Source organism: Stegodyphus dumicola, chromosome 1 (genome assembly GCF_044657685.1).
Source record: "Stegodyphus dumicola isolate Sdum_Otavi_A_Nest chromosome 1, ASM4465768v1".
Lineage (NCBI taxonomy): Eukaryota > Metazoa > Arthropoda > Arachnida > Araneae > Eresidae > Stegodyphus > Stegodyphus dumicola.
In genome coordinates this window covers 234,249,614-234,273,699 of record NC_140768.1, presented here as the reverse complement: position 1 = coordinate 234,273,699, position 24,086 = coordinate 234,249,614, and the positions used below count along the sequence as shown (strand labels likewise).

Here is a 24,086-nt window from a genome sequence, read left to right as displayed (position 1 = left end):
AAGCAGGAACCGACTCTATTGCGAATCAATGTAATCAGGCATGTTGCTGGTATCTTTTAGGTTGTATTTAACTAGAGGCTTATTTTCATATTCTAACATTTTCTTGCAGATAATTTCTGCTGAGCTGAGAAAATTAATTTAAGACCTAAAACTCGTTACCGAAAATAAGTGAGAGTTTCAATGTGAATCTTTGATAATTAAATCAAAAAGAAATATTGTCTCGTGCGTGCGGAACGAGATTAATAAAATTTATTTGACCAAAAGAAACAGTTCACAAATCTGGAACTTTCCACAAATATATTCTTACAGTTCTTCACATTATTACGGAGATTTTAATAAGTCCAGCCAGTGTAATTTTCATTCGCATGTATTTCATACTGTAGCGAATTTCACGCGTTCGGAGATTTCTTAGTTAATAATCATATAGTCAAAATACTACGTTTATTGCTTTAAAAATGCTTACTTTGTTAATCAATACCAGATAGTTTAAAACTGAAAGAAAAATCAAATATGACTAAATAGAAACACACTACAGAGTAGGAGGTAAAAATATTTTATGCCGTTAGTAGCAACCGACATAAAATACCAACAATAAAAAATTAACAATACAAAATTGTTAATAGCAAACAGAATTATTTTAAACTGCTGCGTTGAAAGAAAAGTATCTTACGCTTTGATGAGAGACAACACGCTGCTTTTAAATCGCTGAGTTTGCTTATCCAAATATAGCCTTTAAATCTCTATAAACCTAAAAACAAATAAAAAAACTTCGAAATTCAAAATTCAAAATTCGGTTTCCTAATGCACATGTTATGTTATGTTATATTATGTAGAGGTGAGGAGGTCACCTAATATTTAGCCTAAGTTAAGGACTACATGTGTTCAAGAATTGGTGGCTTTAGCTGCCGCTTTTCTCCATCAAAGAGAAGAATTAACACGCAGACAGGCGTGCAGACAGATTGTTTATTATTTAAACTGAAAGTTTCTCTAAAGAAGAAGCTCAAATGCAGCTACACATAACTATTCTAAAGAGAAAATTTAATGATAAAATGATGTAAAATTGGTCATCAATTTTATTTCGAAAACTGTAAAAAAAAACGTAAACCTTCCAAATAATTCATAAACTTTTTTTTTTAAATTTATTTTTCGTATGGAAAAATAAAAATAATGAAATGGGATCATTAATTACTAATCGAATATAAAAAATAAGATTAAAAAAATTAATTCTGAAGGAAATTTGAAAGAGAAATAAAAGCTTAACTAAACTGATAAAACACTCACTATTGTTAAATAAGAAATAAATTTGATAAACATCATGACAGCATTCGCACTTTTTGCTTGTCTAACAGTTTCTTTCTTTGCATTATCATTACCTTATCATTTCAATGATAGCTCTGTTGCAGTATATATATATATATATATATAAATTATTCCTCTGCAGAATACACTTCGTATGGAATATGATGGAGTACCTCAAGGAATTCAATGCCATCAGCCCCATGATTTTTGGAATTTTGATAGCTTTTGTCACCTTGCATTGGTGGTACGGCAAAAGAAGATACAAACTTCCACCTGGCCCCATCGGTCTGCCTCTTCTTGGATATTTACCATTCATTGAAAGAAGATCTTTCGTCTCATTTACAGAATTAAGTAAGAAGTATGGGAAAATATACAGGTGCGCTGCTTTTTTATATTAAGGTTTGTTTTTTAAATTTTGATATCATATATTGCAGATTTTCAGTTTAGTAATGTTAGAATTTTTTTTTAATTTTGTCTTTTAAAGAAAATGATTTTGAAATTTATGAATTTATGAAAATGGGTTCATAGGTATAATATACCAATAAAATGGTAATTAATGATTTTTTTACTCTGTGTGCAATTCTCTGCTTCTAGATGATCCATTCAGAGTTTGATTTGTTAAGTTTTGTAACACTAATTTAGTAATGTACACTGGACAAAAAAAAAAGGGGGAACGGTTCTTTATCCCCCGTTCTACTGGGCCGACTGACGAAATTGAAATTGCGTTTTTCATGTCTTGAAAGCGCGAATTAGTATATATATTAGATATATATATATAGCGTTGTTGTTATAGATATTCTGATATAAATCCCAACTTTTTCTGATATGACATGCCAATTTTTTCCCACACTTCCATTCTACGACTCAAAATTATGCATAAATATTAAATTTTGCAAAATTTGGTCTGTAATTTATGCAGAAATTAAAAATTTATCCCGACGCATTTTTTTTTCAGTTTGCGCCAAGAATAATTCACTTAGCAAACTTCTTATATATGGCAACACATTTTCACATTGCGCATAAGCGAAATAAAAGTTACTTTGTTCCTACTTTCCAATAATTTTAACAAAGTACCTAAACTACATTCGATGTTATTATCGCTTTCAACAAAAATGGCAAATTTCAAAACGCGCCAATATATAAATTCACGTATATCTTCGGAAAATTTGAATAAAAAATTGTACTTTTTTTGCAGGTATGCTTGGAAATATGTCTACTTTAAGATGATGGCAAAACTTTATAGATTATAATTCAAATGTTTCTGAAAAATTTATCAAAATTATTTAAAAATACAAATTTTAAAAATAAATCATAAAAAACGGGCGCATTTTAATTGGAATAAAACTAAATTTCGAAACGTGAAAGAAAGAATCAAATAAGTTTACTAAAAAAAGACAGATTAATAAATATATAGTAAATTCAATAAACATTGAGGAGTTAAATTTCGGAAAGCTAATATTTTAAAAACAACTCGTACGTGTTTTACAAAACTTGGCAGTTTGGCATCATTTGTATCGTAGAATCGAAATATGGAAAACAATTGCATTAATTTCAGAAATAATCCGATTTTGAGTCAAAATACCTTTATTAGAACAATGCTATTTATAATTCTAATACATACCCTAAGTTGCCTTTCTGAGGCATGAAAAACCCAACTGAATTTTCTTATCGGCCCAGTAGAAAGGAAGATATAGAAATGTTTCCTTCCTTTTTTTCAAGTCCAAAGGGGCCTTTATCCCTGATGGACTATTGTTTTCGTTTTGCGATTTTGCTTCGAATCACTCTGAATGTCCGTTTCACTTTTTAAACTGTTACCACCAAATATTATCGGCCTGTATTATATTTGAAGAAATTAAATAATGAAGAATCTTCATAAATATATGCATGTTTCTCTCATTGTGATTAAATTCCGGGTACATTAGAACCATCCAATTTTGAATGACGTAATCCTACTGCGAATATGAGCATCTGGAAGCCCAAATTTGAAATTTGGAATTTGTTTTATTACGATTTCATATTTTGTAAAACGTTAATGAATTTTGGATTAACAAACTCAAGGAATTTCAAAGCGAGCAATGGCAACCTTGTACAGAAAAAACATTTTTGATCTCCAGCGAGGTAGACTGTGTATCAGAAATTCTAAAGATAGGCTCATTTTAAAATTATTTTGCGATATTGCTCTTGAACTGAATTTTATGGTTTAAGTGCGAAGATCATAATATTCAATAAATAAAGGTAACATAAAAAATTTTAAAAAACACCCTTTTGGACGCAATTTAAAATCTGAAACCCTCCAGATTTTCTTTTCAGACCAAAGGGGCTTTGTCCCTGAAGGACTATTGTTTTCGTTTTGCGATTTTGCGTCGGAACCCTATAAACGGCGTATTTCTTTCCAAATAGTTGCCACCAAATAATATCAACCTGTATTGAATTTGAAGAAATTAAATGATGAAGAATCTGCGTAAATGTAAGTATGCTTCTGGCATTGTGATACAACAACAATACCTAGAGCCATCCAATTTTGAATGACGTAATCCTACTGCGAATATGGGCATCTGAAAGCACAAATTTGAACTTTGTAATTTGGAATTTGTTTTATTATCGATTTTATATTCTGAAAACGTTAACGAATTTTTGATTAACAAACTCAGCGATTTAAAAGCAAGCAATGGCAACATTATACGGGGGTAGAACCTTTTTATCTCCAGCCGGCGGAACTGTGTATCGGAAATTTAAGATATGCTCATTTTAAAATTATTTTGCGACACTGCTGTTGAACTGAATTTTATGGTTTAAATACAAAGAATATAATATTTCATAAATAAAGGTAACACACAAAAATGTTAAAAGAAAAAAAAAAAAAAAAAACGCCCCTTTAGACGCAATTTAAAATCTGAAACCTTTCAGGTTTTTTTTTTTTTTTGTTTTTGTTTTTTTTGTTTTGTTTACATTGACTAGGGAAAGCGAGATCAGTTCTGCGTCTTCCATTCTAATTGGTCGATCAACAAATTCATCTTGTACATTTTTCGCGTCTCGAAAGCGCGAGTTAGGATATATTTTAGATTTATATATAATCATGTTCTAACATACGTATTTAGACTCAAAATTAGACTTTTTTTTAAATGGCATGTTGATGTTTTTCCACATTTCCATTCTGTGCCTCAAATTATGTCAAGTGCCGACTTTTGTAAAAATCGCAACAGCAGGATTTTTAATTAAACACTTAAAATTTTAATACGTAATATTAATTGAACTTCACATATATTCAATAATATTGTTACGAAATGTACAGGCGCGGTTACATGGCTTCCCCGCAACGCAGCTCTAGGGTTGCCATAACATGGCAAAAGAAGGCAGGGTTGCCACATTTGGCGAGAAATCGCCTATTTGGCAACAAGATTGGCGATTTGCCGTGGACGGAGGGAGAACGTTCTGGAACGAATTCTTACCGGTTTAGACCAGAATGTTCTCGAACACAAGCCGAAAGCTATATAATCCCTGCTGGTCCGCAGTCAGTGAGTGTGTGCCTCATCCAGAGGGTGAGTCAAAGTGCATCGTCTAGAGTGCGAGATAGTATCGAGTTGGTGTCTCGTCTAGCGAGTCAATCCCTGCGGAGTCGATCGAGTTGGCAGCCGGCCAGCGAGTGCAGAGTGGGTCGTCGAGTGCATCGAAGAATCTCTTAGCGTATCGCGGTTAGTGCATCGTCGAGAGAGTGTGTTAAGCTCCGGGAACGACTGAACCGAAGACTCGGGAGCTGTACTCTATGTGTCGTCGAGTGCATCGCGAGTTGTAGCTTGGAGAGTATCAATTAAACAAGTGTTTACGTAAAACAAAGTATTTAATTTTTCTATGTTTTTCATACTAATACATTTCTATGTCGTTAGTATTTAACTATTAAAATCATCGCTTATTGATTTAAAATATAAAAAAAGTGGACACCACACGACTTCTTATTCAATAATTCAGTTCTCACTTAGGCAAAAAAAATAATACATAAAAACTCAAAGCATCTTCATTAAAAGCTGTGATCCTACTGGACAAAAACACAGTGAGTTTTCGTTATGTCTTAATTTATACTACTTGAAATTATTAAATCTAAAGTAATGTATTATTATTTGATCTAACATTACAGCAAATTATTATATAGTGTTCTGGATATATTTTCAGTTTGTATCTCGGGAGAACTTTGACCGTTGTACTCAATGACCATAAACTCATAAAAGAGGCTTTCAGCCAACAAGCACTTTTAGATCGCCCACCACATTTTTTTGACTTTCATCCTGGGGGTTTAGGTAAGTTATAACTCTAATATTTGTTTATCACCTTGACTAAGATCAACTTACACAAGTACAGTTAACAATGCGACAGTTATCTGTCCACTTCTAATAGATTACAACTAAAACAAGAATTGGCAAACTATAGGGTTGATTACATATTGACAATAAGTGGTAAAATTTAAGAGAAGTGTTTCGAATATATACAGAAATCAAAAGCAAATACTCTAAAAGAAGCTAGTTTTATTCTCTGTTTATCTCTACAAAAGGAAGGAAATAACCAATCCGGAGGGCGATGTAAATCCTTTGACCAATGCATTGAAAGTATTTTCTCACAAATAACTGGATAGTGCTAGCATCCGAACATGGAAGTAAGATGGAGAACATAGTACGTAAAGATCTACTTTTTTGTTCCATATTTCCAAAGAACAAGAGGGTTCTTCGTTTAGCAAGGCATGAGTTGTAGATGATCTTCGCTAACTCTTAAACGCTCTTGAATAAGCTTTAATTCGCATAAATTTCTGACATATAATGAAGACATATATAAGATATACATATAATGTAGTCAATGGAAACATAAGACATTGTTTAAACTCAGCTTAATTCTTGGTAAAGATCAAGCTAATTGTTCCAGGAAAGTCATTACCGAACTTCTACCGTCGAAAGAGATGGCGAGTTTCATTGATGCTCGCTTGGTGTCTAAGATGAACCCGAAGCCTTCCATCGGACTTTCTGGAGAGAGAGGAATTTGTAATCTTGAAGGGGGAGGACGCGAAATGCAACCCTGTCTTGCAACATGGTTCGTAATTAGTTCCGACCCCACTTATAAGATTGCATTTGGTATGATACTGAGCTTTAGTTCTACAATCTTAGTAGGCAAATAGAGAATTATCGCTATGTGTGAAACAGTCCGACAAAGATTTGCAAAGGTTTGAACAGCCGTTTTATTAAACTGAATTTTTTAACATAAAGCAATGACTTGTGTAACAGATAAATCCCTATCTGAGGTACATTTCGTAACAATATTATTGAATATATGTGAAGTTCAATTAATATTACGTATTAAAATTTTAAGTGTTTAATTAAAAATCCTGCTGTTGCGATTTTTACAAAAGTCGGCACTTGACATAATTTGAGGCACAGAATGGAAATCTATCCTTACCTATATATATTAAGCAATGTCAGAAACTTAAATTTAAGCGTTGATAAAACAATCTAAGACTATACAATCAAGTACTAAGCTACAAGCTGGGTCAAATAAATTACTATCCCGTAATTTTAAAGTATTGCCTTCGAGAGAATGCAAAGCCGAGATTTGCTTTTAGGTAGAGCTAAGAGAATCTAATAGCTCAGCATGAATGACAGAAAATCTTTCTCTGACTAAGATTCAAAAGACTTCAGTTTATATGCATTTACCCTTTCCGGCACGCTACCTTATAAAGTCGGAGTTTCAATAATAAAAAAGGTAGGCAGTCTAATTAGGCTTAGAGGAGTACACAAGTAAAATTTTGTGAAGATAGCATTTATCGTTTTAATTCTGTGGGTGTGCCCAAAGTGGCACACTGGTTGAATAGAGCTTCGAAAAGAGTGCTGAAACGAGCATTGTTGTCAATGAACTGACCGATGAGATGCGGAGAAACAAAAAATACAGACTCTTAGTTGTCCTAAATTATCGGTGAGCCCGGTCTGGGCACACCTAGGGTTCGCCGTTTGATTTTAGGCAAGATTTCAAGGTAAAAATATAAAACTAATATAGAATAAGGAGATTAGCATACAGCCAAAACATAACATAGAAATTTCTTTTCAAACAATTTCTTTTATACCCTAAACAAAATCTGGAAGATTTCTTTGAAAAATGAGGGTCTTAAAAAACTAAACATGGCTAAAATATATGGACTGGTTTGTGTTGAGCTGCCGTCTACTATAAATAAAGAAAGTTCAGAGTAACCTATAGTAATCTATAAATCCGTTTTCATTCAATTTTTCTGTGCGTACAGAAGGAAATTTTTAAGTGTGTCCAGACTGGACATACTGTGCCGCAAAGGATTAAGCATTAATTTGCATCCTGGTGAGAAATACGGAAAGAAGTTAAAGTAAAAATCAAAATCATCATAATTGGTTAGTTCAACCCAAACGGGGTCATCTGTGAAACACTTTCTGATTGAATAAAGGGTCTTTTAACCCCTTTTTCTGACTCTATCTGTCTGCTCTCAAAACCCAAGGATAATTCCTCTACAGTCTTCCCAGAGCTCATCAGTTCATGTTGCCAAAGCCTCTTTATAAAGTAAAACAGAGAATCAAATGTCGGATGTGGCTAATACATAATTAAATAGAGAAGAGCTTTAAGTATAATTTTACTTACGGTTGATCGTTTATAAAAAATTCTAGCTTGTTGTTTCAATAAATAGAAAGGTCTGTAATTCGCAGATTTGGACTGCACATTGTTAAATATATTTGGCCATGTGTAAAAACTGCTTTTCCTAAAGTTATATCAACCTAATCAATTGATTACTCTTTATTTATTTTTTATTTGAAATTTTACCTTATTTGCCGTTGATATGAATATAATTTCGCTGGATTTTAATTAAAGAAAATTAAGTGTTCATAATAACTTTAAAATAAATGCTTTTAAAAACAATTAAAAATGCGTCCCGATATGTTCTAAGAATTGTAACACTTGTTCCCTCATATAAAACGTTCAGCTTGACCGTCTCTCTGAACGTGTTTATTAACTCCTAAAATCCTTTTAATATATAACTTCCTTGCCTGTGGTCAAATATCTTTGGCGCCAACACACGTCTCTCTGATACTGCACTTTCACCTGGTCTTTACGCAATCAGCACTTTGCCATTTTAAGTTCACAATTCAAATGATTTATACAGTGACATTCTATCTTACAGCTTGTGAGTGCTTGAATTAAAATATACAGGATAGAATTACCAGCCAACCTGGACCTGGTTTCATCAGAAAGCTTTCTTTACCGAAGAATATGAATTCAACATTTTAAATCTAATCTGTGCCAGAGACTACAAGATTTCCTAGCTTGCGACCGAATTTCGAATACACACACTTACCAAGCACATTCTAAAGTAATCCCAACCGAAAGAGCTTTAGCGTCTTCAGAGCAGCAGGAGCTGAACAAAACTTACCCTCCTATTCTGTGTTTTATAACAGAGATGCTTCTATTTGGAATGAGCGAACCTCGTAGCAAACAGAGACAGAAAATAAAGAAATAAATTAAATTAAAATTTCATCAGTAAAAATAACCATACACAAATTTATTAAACTAGAAACATTTTATGTTTAATTCCTACACATAATGTTACGACATGTCGATGTATTAATACTGAAGCTTGTCAGTATTTTCTAGAACACTAATTCTAAAAGATTCTTTTAATAAGATCTCTGTCATTTAAAAAAAATATATCGATCAGTACTTTGCAGTATACTCAGCATATAAATGTTGGTCACATAATCTATAAACGGCAGAAATCTGCTATATTATTTTTAATTACATACAATTGGAAACTTCGCTCTTCACTTTGTTTATAGCCCCTGAATACAATGGAGTACATTAAATTGAAATATTTGCATAAATGTTTCTGGTGTATAAACATTTTACGTTTTGTGTTTCATGTTTCATAATGTTAGTATAAAACTCAGCAAAAAAAATCGTAATATTTTTTAATTAAAAATTCCTAAACGATGAATATTTGAAATATTTAAAATATTTTTGTGATTAGAAGTACATGTCTAAGACCAACGACTGTGAAAATAAATGCCGAGTACAAACTTACACATCTGTAAGTTCGCACTGCGGACACCATGTTTACTAATTGTACGCAAGAATGTGTTGTATGCTTGTACCTATAACTGGAAAAGCCTTATTAGCTTTAGGAACACATATGGTCAGGTGTACGTGCTGCTCCCCACAAACAAACAACCGATGTTTACTACTTCATAGTTTCGTAACTAAAAAAAAACTGCTGTTTTTAACTATTATGGAGTGTAGTCATTATACATTACTGTGCACATGGGATGGATATATTATTTTGATAGGAATTTTACTTCCTTCGGATACATTAATACTTGATTCCGGATATTGAAAAAAGAGTTGCCTGTAAGATGGTCTCACGTAATTGGGCTGTTCTGCTGAAAGTGGTTTATAACGTTATAAGACAGACATATAGTCATGACATTATGATAGTCGTTGCGATTACTCATCCGAAGAGAAAAACTGACGTTAGTTGCAAAAGCAAGTTAAGATGATTCATTTATGTTGTAGAATAGTGTCTGTAGTACTTCACAGTTTTTTCACAGGTTTTGCAGGCGCAAACGGAGAAGAATGGGTAGAGCAAAGAAGATTCACTATGAAGGCTTTGAGGGAAGTTGGACTAGCAAGGAGCGAATGGGAAAATTCATTAATGGTAAATAAATTTCACAATACTTAAAAGCAAAATTTAGTTAAATAAAGCACTGTCTATAAATGGTTTAATTTATACACGCTTATATTTAAAACAATTTTTTTTAAATCTACGGCTATGCTGCATAAAGTATCGTATTCATTTGGATTCTTCAAAATCTAGTTGAAATATAGTGTTTTCATCCTCCATGAAGCATTAGCTTTAACAAAGTAACGGATATGTGAAAAGACTTTATTAAGCCTTAACAATATGATGCTATAATTTTCCAGAGATAAATAAATGCATAAAAGCAATATCAAAATTCTATTAAAATTCTATTAGAATTCTAGTAGTTAATACTTATTAATAGAATAGTACTTATACTTCTTATTACGTACACTGCAACTAGTGCGCTTTTTCGAATCCAAATCCAGTTCAAGCTCAGAGAAAATTTACTTTATTGAACACCAAGTTATCTCTGAATCTAATTACCGGCGTCGGTAACTCAGCTACCACTCATTCAATAGTATAATTATATTTCAATTCGTTACGTGCTTGTGAATGGTGCATCTGTCTCTATTCTATTGAATTTCTAATCGAAAGCAATTTGCGCAAGGTATTCAAAATTGCTTATTGTCTTCGGTGACTCAAGTGAAAATCGGGGCTCGGTAATTCAGTTTTTGTCCAGCGTTTTCCAATAAAGTGAAGTACTTTCTGAAGCACTGAGGCCTAATTCGCGAGTATTTTTACAGCCGGTACTCGTCTCATTCCAAATCAAAGAGGAAAGTGTGAAGAATGCATACGATAAAATTCATAGGCAAATTAGAAAGCTCTAAAGTTTTATTTTACAGAGAAATTATCTACAGTTATCTGATAGTTCGGTGCCTTTATTAGTAAGATATTCTTTCGCGCAGAGAAGAGATTTTCCAGCCTAAGTACGAAGAATGATCCAAACTTTTCAGGCCTAATACTATATTTCTCACGAAGTAATAAAAAAATTAAGGTTTTTGTTTTCTTTTAAGTAGCTTTTTTTTTTTACTTCGACACAATTCTCCCATTTTTTAACAGGCGATGATATTGTTATGTAGCACACCGACTTCAGGGAAAATACCTGTCTTTTGTGGATATCGCGAAAGAAAGGAGAATAACGTGTGAAGGCCATGGAAATTTAAACAAGCAGTTTGTGAATAAAGCGATTCTTTGCATTAAATGTCTGCTGTAGAGAGAGAGCGAGAATACTTTTGTTGCTTTAATAAGTAAAGCGAGCAGCAGAGGTTACGCAAAGGAAGGGATAACAAAAGGCTTCCTTATATGTGAATTGTCGGTCAACATACAAGGGAAAGTTGAAATATTATAAACAAATTCATTGCAGGATAGAGGTTTTCACCCTTTCACGACTGAGAGCCTCATCAATAAATTGTTAATGATCCTCAGACCACACGTCTTTCAAATAAAAAACGTAGTCAGGAAAAAAAGGAGAGAGAGATGTTTACAAGATTACAGTTAATTTTAAGGGAATATAGGTTTGAATTACCGATTTTTATAATACTTTATTTGTACTTTTTATTCAAACACTAAAATTCAGTGGATGTCAAATCAATATACTTTTTACTTTCTTAATTATGAAAGGGAGTGAAGGTGTTAAAATATAACTCACATTACTGGCGGAATGGAAGTCAGTTCAGTCTTAATGAGAATTTTTGCATTGTGTTTTTTTTTTTTTTTTTTTTTTTTTTTTTTTTTGTTAAAGCTTAGATATCTGTTAGAAACTGTTTTGTGGTTATTCGTATTGTATACTCCAAATAATGATCTGTCAGACGTGTTATTTTTTTTATTTGTGTTCTTCATTTTACTAAACGACTGCTCACATATGTAGATATTGTCAAAGATAGAAATATGAACAATACAAGTTTGCGTATTCCTGGATATTTGTCTTCGCATATTTTCTTCGAATAAAAATTTATTAATGTAAGATTTTCCAGAAACTTGCATTTTGCTGTAGAGTCACACACTACAATTCTATAAATTCTAATTCAAGTTCAGGTGGAACACTTTCGATGTCCTCAGAGGATAGCGAGGAAAACAATCTCATAAAAATGTCATTCCTACAGAAGTCGGAAAATCTGCTTTTGAATCCCACACTCAGATTTGAAATGCGTTGCACATAATAGATCGAGTTTCATGTTGTAGTTTTATTCACCAACTACATCAATTTTGGAAAGTGAATGAAACTTTTATTTAGCAAATGTAGCAGTGGCTTACATCATTAAGCTCACCTTATTCTTCAAGGAAACAAGGCGCTGAAGTACTTTTCCTCGGCTCAACCAACGTACTTAGGCGTAATAAACATTGTCAGTATGTTAAACTTCCACATCACCAAAGAGCAATTCAAATTGCCTATGATAAGTCCTTTGCACCAGATGAAATAAATCACTTTTACAGCAACACTCATCATACGTTCAAAATTCGAGATGGACTTCTTGAACATATTTTCTTGGTGGGTGACACACTGGAAAGCCAACATAATATTATTCCCGCAGCCCTTCGCATCTGATTTGAATCATGTTATCACTCTTGTTTTATGTCCGGTCATAGCAGAAGCACCCTTTTTGATTATAGCAGATATACTGCTCAAACCTAACTCACAATGAGCCATAGTTTTTGTCAGACTCGAATGCAAATCTGGTCCCCGTGTTATATCTTTAAGCGGAACAACACTAGCTAATTCCTCTACAACAGCGAAGTTCCTATGAATTGCACAAAAAAAAAATGGTTGTTTGTGCAGTATCTGTTGCATTCGTTGATTTATCCATTGATACAGAATAAAACACGAAAGTACTTGCAGTCATTGAATGTATCTGCTACTGAATCCTTCATGAGTCGCGCTACTGTCAGACCAGACAAAATAATGTTCGAAATAACTTCAGCCTGTGATGAACAAAGAACATCATCTGCACACTGACCTATTTGAATATTAAATTGTGCGCTTAGGAGTAAGGTAAAGAAAACTTGTGTTTATCAATTTCGTATATGATTAGCCATCACCCTATTTTTTCCTATACAGGAATATGGATTTCAGCTCTGTTTGCAACTGACTGAATAATATTTCTAAGGTTTGCACTGTAAGGCTGAACAACTTATTAAATTAATCGACATACTTTAGGTTTTGAATTTCTGATAGAAATTGCATAACTCATCTTGAATAGACTTTGTTTAACGGAAGCTTCTAAACGTAGAATGTGTGAAGTAATTTGTTAGAGAGATCCAAATGTACTGCTATCTGCAGTCGCTTATCAAGCAATATTTCTTAACTAGAGAAATATTTTTATGCGTTAATACCTCCAATGATGAGGAATATCCTCAATAGATTCACATGTTAAATTGTTTTGCTCAGTCTTTCGATACAGAACATGAAGCAGAGAAATTAATATAAAGATCATCGAAACATTGTTTTATTTCATTATAATTTAGACCGTATTTGATCAAACATTTTTTGTACGATATTTAATTTTAAGCACTGTAAAACTACTCGAAAATACTTTTTCTCAAATATATGCCACAAAAAGTTAAAATGATTACCTTCAAGAAATTTTAAAATTTACTCGAAATTGTTATAGGTACCTATACAAGAGAAATCCATGGCTGTAAATCTTTCAATCATAGTACTCATAGTACTAATTAAATACATGACATTAATGCGAGCTCATATTTTAACGCTACAGTCGAGCATAATTCATTTTTATTACAAAGGAAATTTCTTTCAAACATAAAAATTTTAGAAACTTTTGGCCATGGATGTAAAGCATGATTTTTATTGTCATTAATTTCGTCTCAGTTAGTTGTCATATTCCTTGTTCGAAAACTTAATTACCTTAGTTTGAAAATTAATATTTAGATTAATCATAACCCCTTTTCTAAAGAATAAATATTGGTCCAACTTAAAATTATTGATAGTTGGGTTTGACTTCCTTATTCCTTATTGCGATTCCTGTTATACAGTGTTATATTTTTTAAATTGAATTAAAATATTAGAAATATAACTTATTAATGATTTAAACTTTATTTTTATTAAATCAATTACTAAAAATTCAATTTTATAATTTAATCAAAAGTTTTTATTTTCAAAACAAGTTTGTTTTCATCATTCATGTCAAAAACTTTCGATTGAAAGATATCAATTAAAAACTATTCTTCGATTTCATGTTGAAACATATATATCAATCTCGAAATTAAAAATTGTATATGCAATATACAAATCAGAATCAGACTAGAATTCGTTTAGTGAATTCATTAATATTATAAAAAATTCAAGGAATTAATTGATAAAACCTGAAGAATTCCAATGAATTAACATAATACAAAATCTTTAGAAAAATTCAAGTAATTTAATTAATTGAAAAATTTCGGAAAAATCTAAATGAACTTAAAGAAAGTTGTTGGTTTCCTTTTTCTTAATGCTGCAGTTTCACAGTTCTGAAACAAAATTATATGCTAAGGATTGCAAAATTATTTTTTTATGTCTTTAATAAAGGACTAATTTTTAAATTGCTTTTAGGTAGTTTTATATGATAATCACTTCCTTCTTATGATTTACTGAAATTCCACTATGGTTACATATCTGCTATTTCAAAATTTGAGTTTTCTCTCCGCATCAATGTTAAATTTCGATAAAATGCTAAATCAATGTTAAATTTGAAGTATTTAATGCAATTTTAAATTATTTCACAAGTTATGGTACTAATTCACAAGATCTTTATTCAAACAATCCTTGCCGTTGTCGAAACATAGAGGTATAAATTTTTCTAAGGAAGATTTAAAAATAGTCTAAGTGTTAGTGTATTCTCTAAATCGTTTCCCTTTTATTTCAGGTTTTATACTGATTTGAGCACCCAGAAATGAAATTGAAATTTCTTCTACCATTATTGCAGAAAATAATACCAAAACATTTTCTATTTGTAGATAGACGTGGAGGAACTCAGAGACTGGCTCAAAACTCAAGAAGGAAAACCTGTAAGTATCTATAGATTCATTTCCGCAAGTGTCTCCAACTCTATAACGACTTTGGTCTTTGGGAAACGTCTTCCAGTTGGTGATCCATTGAGAATTCTAGTGGATAGCGCTGTGGAATCCGTTTCACGAATATATCGACAGTCTGGAATCGTCACTTTCTTTCCAACACTATTATATTTAATTGCTAAGCTTGGCTTCACTCTACATGGCAAAGAAAGGAAAATAATGGTCCGCTTTTACAATTTCATGAAGTAAGCTGTATTAAGTTATTTAATTTCTGACTTCCTAATGCCTCAATTTCAGTTTCCCTCTTTTACTTTGTTAAAAGAACATGATTCATATTACTCTAGTATTTCGAGTAGGATTGAAAATCGTGATGTTTAAAGAGTGTCGTCAGCAAATATACTTGTTTATTTTAATATCTTAATGACTTTTTTTAAGTACTTGGGAATAGGACTTAACAGTTAAAAAACTAGACTAGAAGAGAAACACGCTAATGTGACAATCAAAATCGCAAAAACAACCTTGTATTTAGCGGCCAGTATCAGAGTTACACTGGCCGCCTACTTTTACTGAGCCAGGCTATCTGATCAAAAAGGGCTCAGTAAAAGTGTAACTCTGATTAAAATTCCGGTTATAACCACGTGCAGTGCTGATTAGGACCACGTGTTTCTAAGACTCCTTCCCCTTTAGTTTTCTTCTTTCTATGTATTTCTTTCTCCTGATCACGAGGGACCTTTAGCTGCCCTCGAAATCGATTGAGTGTTAAATAATTGAGTGTTAAATAATCGAAATCGATTGAGTGTTAATAATCAATATACTTACGCTAAATGCAAGGTTGTTTTTACGATTTTGATAGTTAAAAAACTATTTGCACAGTTTAGAAATGCTTTTGAAATAAACAAAGTTGTCCAGAAATATTGTTCATGTTATCAGTGGAAGATATTATGCCATTACATTAAAGAAATGTTCTGCGTAGATTATGTTGATAACAATATTTCAACTAAAAAGCTCTTCAAAGTCTCGCTTCAAATGATTATTAGTTCTAGTTAACATGCCGCCGCAACATACGAATTTTCGCAATCAAAAAGTTAAAGCTTAGTTCTGAGCAAGAGTGAAACAGATTAGTAAGAAAAAATAGGAAGTGCTCATTAATAACTTCCTATCTGTACATTTAAAATAATCATAATAAACTAATCATCACCGCTCGACCAACGGCCGAGCGTAGAAGTTGATGAATACTGGTAGTTCAGTCTGGAATTCGAATCTCTGTGAAATGGCTGGCTGCATGGGCACTTTCATGGGTTTCCTCATATGTAATGTTTATACGAGCCAGTTTTCCTTAGAAAATCCTCCACGAATACATCATTTCTCTTAGGCAGATAGCTCTCGAATGCTTTGTCGTATTCCACTGGTCTTCAAACTTAGTCGACTCATGGAAAATTTAGACTTACACGGTTTTTCGCGGAAACTCATCTTACCCTTATAAAAGCATATTTTAAAATAGTATTTAAAGCAGATTAGTATTTTTAATTAGCTTATGTAAAGACAGTTAAAGAAAAGTGTTGTACTTTCATTAAAAAACTTATAACATAAAATTAAATAAATTACCTCGTTAATAGCCTTAATTCGATCTCTAGGTTGCAACTACCCTTGCACAATACAGTGCAAGGGTAGCAGGGGTGCGGTCGTATTTCTGTAACACAGACTCTCGAAGTCTAGTTCTATTAATGTTGTCTGTAGTCGCATTATTCTGCATTTAATTCGTTTCTATATTTTGCTTTTGTCGCCACATACTTTAAGAAAGATTTTTCATTGGAACATGCTATTTCGAATGGTATTAAAATAATCATAGCTGTGTGAGAAAAATCTAGATGTTCTGCATAAATCTACAGCATAAACGTTTGGCGGGCTATTTTAGCTTTAAATTTACATTTTAGCGTCGAGTCTGTTGCTATGTTGAAAAATTGTTTCTTTTCCTTCATTGCCAAGGGCCCACCAGCGGCCGAGCGGTAATGTCGCTGAACACTGGTACTTCGGTCCGAGGTTCGAATCCCGCGAACGGGCTGGCTGCATGGGCGTTTTCGTGGTTTTCCCCATGTGTAACGTGTATACGAACCAGTTTCCCTTAGAAAGTCCTCCATGAAGGCATCCCTCCCCTTAGGCAGATAGCCCTCGAGGCTTTGCCATAATCACACAAACACAAACCTTAATTGCCAAGCTTCTGATTTAGAGTAGTACTCGAATCGATTTTTTTACTCCTTTATACTTAGGTTTTCTTCTGGGAAATATTCTCTTATAATCTCATTCAATTGAAAATGGTGTTGCATTTTAAAGTTCTTCATGTTGTCGTCTGCATTCAGTTCATTTTCCATTAGAAAACGCTTCAGTTTTGCAAAGCATTGTGCATTATTCTCTTTGATATATGATGACCACAAATTAAGTTTTAAAACTAATCTATAAATAAATGTATCTTTATGATTTTAATTAATAAACACTATTCAAATCGTGCGAGAATAATTTTTTGTTGAATATTTATTTTGACTCGCGGAACCCAATTTGAATACTTCTGCCGTAATCAAACAAACCAAAACCATAAATAAAATGTCTTATAATTTGTAAAACTATGAAACAATACAAATTGTAATGATTATTAGCCTGCTACCCAGACAGTAAAGTGTTTAGTGACTCTGATTACTCTACCGAAGCGCCTGTGTTCGAATTCTGAAGAAGGCCTGGTTGTAAATTGTCTGTCCCTTCTTAGTAAGCAATGGAGGCCCACTTGTAAGTGTGCTAAAGACAGAGAGATTGGAGCTGCAGTGATGTGAAGTATCGTTAAAAAATCGTGAGGCGTTTGCCCGGCTGCGGAGCTTGCCCTGCGGCGGCCTGTCTGCGTAAGCGGTGCTGGTATGTGTTATCTTGGTTACCAAAAGCCTTTTGCTGCTAGAATATAAAAATTGTAGTCCGAATTTTAAAGAGAACTTTTCGGAAGACTTTGAGACAGATTTGAGTTTTGAAGATGTAAAGTAGTAAAAAGAGATCGTGGGGCGTTTGCCCTGCTGCGGACGCCGGCTATGTTTTTATGCTTTGTCCGGTTAGAGGCAGAAAATTTGTGCGATATCTTGTGCATTCAAAATGGACATACCTGAAGTGGTTATTCCAGAAGTTTAGATGCTCGCTGTCGCTCCTCGTAGTTGAAGTTTATCAGCGTTCCGGCCGCTATACTACTAGCATTCCGGTTGTGCAGTCTTTGTCGACGCTTCTACCACCATTACTTGAGAATTCCTGATTTCAGGGGCTAGTTCACTAGAGTTTTCAACAACAGATTATCATTCATTTGAGAAAAATTGTCTCCGCACCTAATGGACATATTTAAAACGGTTCCTGACTTATTTAAGAAGTATTTGTTTTTAGTGCCCCGCATAATGGACGCTTCTGAAAGTGTTATTGCCAGAAAAAATGGTCTTTGCTCCTTTCCAATAAAATTGGATTGAACACTAAAAATCTTTCAAATTCGGAAAAGTTGTCTTCCTTTGTGGGTAGAAATTTGGGACACTCGTTAAGATTGTATGTTCCGGATAAATCTGTGACAGATTATTTAATTTTTGTCTTCCTCTCCATCTTCTCTAATTCCATAAAAGTAATAATCATTTATATTATATATGTAAACTGAGAGGTGATTAGAGAAGTTTGGGTAAATTGCTTGTTATTTTATTTTAAGTTCTGTAAAGTGCTGGCGTCAGGACTTTTCGCTTACATCCACTATGTGTATCTTTTTGATTTTGCGTTATTATTTAACAGGACAGAGATTCACAACCAATATCATCGAAATACTTTATTCTAGTGCTCTTTTAAAACGTGCATGAGTAATAATTATCGTCTGTCGCCGTGGTTACGTTCCTTATGTCTTGTTTACTAAGCAATTGCCCTCAATTGTCGCTTTCTTTCTTTAAGCAAACATTGTTGGCAATACCACAAGAATCCACATATTGTGCACATTATGTGGATTCTTGTGGTAAAGTAAAAAGAAGGAGTAAAACGTTCTATAACAAAAGTTCTAAAAAAAGTTCTTAATGAAGTTTTTCCAGTAAAGTTCTTTGTAGGTTTACCTGTTACTTTCGATGGTCATCGAACAACCACTATTTCCACCTGGTTCAAATGTCATAGTTCGGCACTTTTTCTTGTCGTAGTACTCTTTCATCTTATGCTGTTTCCCTTCGATGACAGTGCGCGTTTTTTCTTGAACTTCTTTTGGATCAGACCATACATCTGCACTTTCATCACCAACGTTTCGTAGGATTTCATCGTTAAATCTTGGGAAATAACTATGTAGGGTTTCCAAAGATGTTTTATCCATAGTTTTGTTGACAGTATTATTCAAATTTCGTTCAATTTCTTTTATTCGTGAATCCCAATCTTTGTGGCGTGAATCACTCATGTAGGTGGATATTGTGGCTAAAATTGTTCTATTAACTCTTTCTACCATCTCGTTAGCGTAATGGCAAACCGAACATTGAGTTAAACAATGTTACCGAATTTTGCTTACTGCGCATGTACATGAATTTTTGTATACCGCTGGCGTGGGAGGGAATCCTGGCGACTAAGCATATGCAACCCTACACAAGGCTGTTTGTTAGCCATGTTGGGGGAGGGTACCTTTTTTTTACAATTGCATTACTATAGAAATTTGTTGTGAGCTTATTGATGTGCTTCTGTTTCATTTAATTTTCACTTATTTTGTTCATAAATATTACAATTAATATCAGCTATTTGACTTTAATTCAGCAATTTGAATTGAATTTATTCCTTAATTTGATAAAGTATATACGAATGGAGCGTATGATAAATACTCAGTTGCTTTTATTCCTCAGAAGTATAATCAATAAGCATTCAGCTAATATATCTTGTAATGTTTTCTGTTTTGTTATCTTTCTTAAACGAAAATCTGCTTAGTTTACAATCGATAGTCACACTCTAAATAATGAAGCAACTTACAGCCTAACAAGTTTTTAAGACTCTGAACGGTTTACGCCCAGATAACATAATATCAACCATATACCGTATTTATCTTCTTTTAAAATAGTTTTCGTTGCGCCAAATTCTATTCTAAGCATGCGCAGTAAGCGAAATTCATTTAACATTGATCAACTCAATGTGCGGTTTGCCATTACGCATCCCGTTAGCCACTGGCTGTTGCGTAGAGTTTAACGTGTGATTTATTCCGTTTTCACGACAGTACTGCTCAAATTAATGCGATGTATAACAGATTCCTCTATCACTGATGATTCTATCAGAGAGTCCAAATTCATCAGCAAAATCTTTGAGAGCTTTTAAAAGATGTAAAAATGATGTATTTTTTACAGGGAACAGCCTGGTAAATCTTGAGAAATTATCGATTATTATCAGTAAGTCTTGATTTCCTCTTGAACTTTTCACAAATGGGCCTAGATTATCCATGTATATGATAAAAAAAGGTGTTCTTCCTGATCTAATTGAATGTAAATACTCCTGCTGTTTACCTCCTGGAATTTTATTCACCAAACACTCAAAGCATATAGAGATATGTTTCCGCAAGTAACGTTTCATGTACGGAAACCAGTATAGTTCTTTGATTTTTGATTTTATTGACAGTTTTGTCCATTGAAAAATGTCCCATTAAATCGTGAAAGTTTACAGCCAGGCTTTTCCTCATACTTTTGCGAATAACGTAGAGCAATTTTTCTCTTCCTTTACTGGAAACCCTCCGATATACTCTATTTCTTTTAAAGACGTAATTTGTAATTTTTTCTTCTCTCGTTCTCTCGTGCTTCTCTTTCTTAAAAATATCTATCAGTTTTCTTAAATCTCTGACAGCGTGCTATATAATCAAGATTTTTTCTTCTTCGCTTAGAGTGAGGTATACTTCAAACCTCCGCTCTATGAGATTCGTCATGGTATCTTCAGGTTCTAGAACAGGAGCTCTACTCATTGCATCGATATGCATCATTTTTATTCTCGGTCTATGGCGAATTTCAAAATTGTACTCTTGTACGAGAATGCTCCATCTAGCGATTTGGGGTTGTTAGTGTTTTTTGCATTCATATATATGAGCGCTTGACAGTCCGTGACAACCGTGAAATTTATGCCTAATAAAACTTATGCCTCTCCAGTGACCACACGATGGCCATCAACTCCAACTTACTTGAGTGATAGTTTCTTTCGGCTTCAGTAGTTTTCTCGGTCACACAATAAACGAGTGCTACTTATTATCATTCCCAGTTTGTAGTAACATTCCTGGAATACCATCCGCACTTGCATCAGTATGAACTTCAGTTGTAGCGTTTGGATTATAGAGTGCCAAAGGAGGTTGTACTAATTCCTTTTTCAGAATTTCGAAAGATTCTTTTTGTTTTGCTCCCCACTTAAAATTTCATTCTTTTAATTAGCTGAGTTAACAGTTTCGCTTTTACAGCATAATTTTGAATAAATCTAAAAAAACTCGTCAAACCCAGAAAACGTCTAATTTCATGCAGAGTTGTCGGTTCGGGAAATTTAGAGATTACTTCTACCTTTTTTGAGCCGGATTTAATACCATTTTTATTAATAATGAATCCTAAAACTTCTACTTCATGTTTCGCAAACTCGCATTTGGATAATTTTAAGGTCAGATTGGCTTTTCATAAAGCGTCAAATACCTTGATTAATGTTTTGGTCATTTCTTCCCAAGTCTTAGCATATACAAAGATGTCGTCTAGATAGCATAAGACATCCTTATTATATAACGGCCTAATACAAGGTACATTAAGCGCTGAAATTCCGCTGGGGCATTAGTTAAACCAAATATCATTCACTCAAACTGAACTGTGTTATCAGGTGTGATAAAAGCGGTTTTCAATTCGCTTCTTCTGTCAACTCGATTTGTAGGTACCCATGGACCAAGTCTAAAGTACTAAACATGCTACAATCATGCAGCTGGATGGTAAGTAAGTCATCAAGTTTGGGGAGAGGAAATTTATCTTTTATTGTTTGATTTTAAATCTTCTATAATCAACAACTAGTCGATTCTCACCAGTCTTTTTTACGCACCAGAAGCACAGGGCTCGCATATGGAGAACGTTTCTGTAATTATACCGTGTTCCTTTAACTCATCAAATATTTCTTTAATTGCCTTCCTTTAAACCGCATTCGCTTTATAAGGTTTCATACATACAGAGTTTGAACCTTCGATTTCCTTAATATCCATTTTTGTTAACCGCGTGAATCCTACCTCTAATATGTTTAATGCAAAGCAATCTCAGAAATCATTTAGCAAATTAATGAGATCTTGTTATTGCTGTTTCGTTAAACTTTCGTGAAATTTAATTTATTCTAAAGTTATAGGTTTCCGTTTTACATTTGCAGCATTAACATTTAAAATTTCTAATGAATGATTACCATTAAGGAAACTAACATCACTTGAATTCAATTATGAATATACTTCGTCCACTAGCTCCTCTTTTGCGATGTTCTGGTTTTCCTTAAATGTTATTTCCTTATTTCCAATATTGACAATTGGTATAATAGTTTTAACTTCCATTATTTCCAATAAGGAATTAAAATTTCCCTCATTTCCCTGAATCACAATTAGTCCATTACTGATTTCTTCAGTTTTTACCCTTACAAAAGTTACGCTATTACTTATTGTTTTCGTTGTTTCATCTGATTTTAATTTAACACATGAATTTTCTTCAATGCAATCTGATCCAATAAATGGATAATCTTTTGCATAACCGATATGCAAAGCATCACCGACTCTAGCATATGCAATATGTGGCAAATCTAAGAACTTTCGTCCAACCAATAAATAAACTGGCTGAGCCGAATCTGGCACAATTAATACTGGAATATCTTTTGCCACTACATCATTAGTTTTTAAATCCACAAATGCCGCACCAAGACTTTTTACAGGACAGTTTTGATTTCCGAAACCAAACAGTTCCTTCCTGCAAGATGAAATATTTATTCCCAGGCCTTTCGGAGCGATTCTTTAAGTAGACATAACGACGCTCTCGTGTCAATCATTGAAGACGCAATACGAGAACTGTTAATTAAAGCATTTCTCAAGTACATATCAGCTGCTACAAAAGAGTCATCAAGACCGTGAACGTTTAATGTAGCTTCCTTTTTAGTCTTAGGGCAGTTTTCCTTGAATGGCCTTTCAATCCGCAAATTTTGCAGGGATAGGACAATCTTTTGTAATATGACCAAAGAGATTACATGAAAAATATTTGGGATCACGTTGATCATTACGAGTAGAAGAGTTAAATAGTATTTTTTTTTCATTATATTTATGCATAGGCGAACTATCTTCGCAATACTTATACCTTCTCATCGTGTCTCTGTTTTGGAATCTATTAGGGTTACTAACATTCACTACTCTTGAAGTATTTTTAGAATTATTCCAAGGCCATAACTTTTACTTTCATTGTTTATTTTTAGTCCTGATCGAACGTTTTCGTAGTCCTAATTTTCCAGTTAGTTCATTCGCGTTCACATTTTTAGGCCATGAGTCAATAAAATGTTCCTTCATAGAATTCGGAACCTGTCTTTTCAATTGATCTGTTATAATTAATTCTTTTAAAGAATCGAAATCATTTGTTTTTAATCCTGCTAACCATTCGTTAAAATAGTTACGAATTTCGAAAACGAAATCTGTCCATGTATTTTTGAATCCCTAATATTATTAACAAATTTCTGGCGAAATTTTTCTGGACTTAAAACGCTTTAATAATAAATTCTTAACAAATACGTACTCATTAGCTTGCTCTTCAGATTCTCTGGCGATCAGTTGTGTGATCTTGAGAGGAAAAAGTCCTAATAAATGGAAAACATAATCATCATCTTTTAACCCCACCCGTTTGGCTTGATGTTCTAATATTACTAGGAATGAAGATATTTCTCCATTCTTTAAATCGAATTTTTGCATAAGGCTTTTCAAATCGATACATTTTTTGTTTTCTCATGTGGCTGTATTTTCCGTTGACGTTTCGGGCATTATTTTATTTTCGTTTAAAAGCTTTAGTTTTTGTAATTCAAAATTCCTTTGTTTTTCTCGATCTTCAACTTGTAACTGTATTCGTTT

The 24,086-nt window shown here is 33.2% G+C and overlaps 1 protein-coding gene and 1 pseudogene across 3 annotated transcripts in view; one reads left to right on the top strand and one right to left on the bottom strand.

Annotated features, from left to right (window-relative positions):
* Positions 1–24,086, bottom strand: part of LOC118182980 (uncharacterized) — a 223,419-nt gene that overhangs the window by 153,099 nt on the left and 46,234 nt on the right. The window lies entirely within an intron of this gene.
* Positions 1,442–24,086, top strand: part of LOC118182978 (vitamin D 25-hydroxylase-like) — a 34,974-nt pseudogene continuing 12,329 nt past the window's right edge. The window contains exons 1-4 of the transcript XR_015043806.1: positions 1,442–1,675; positions 5,467–5,591; positions 9,894–10,000; positions 14,936–15,237. The product of XR_015043806.1 is annotated as a vitamin D 25-hydroxylase-like (transcript). The remainder of the gene's footprint in view (positions 1,676–5,466; positions 5,592–9,893; positions 10,001–14,935; positions 15,238–24,086) is intronic.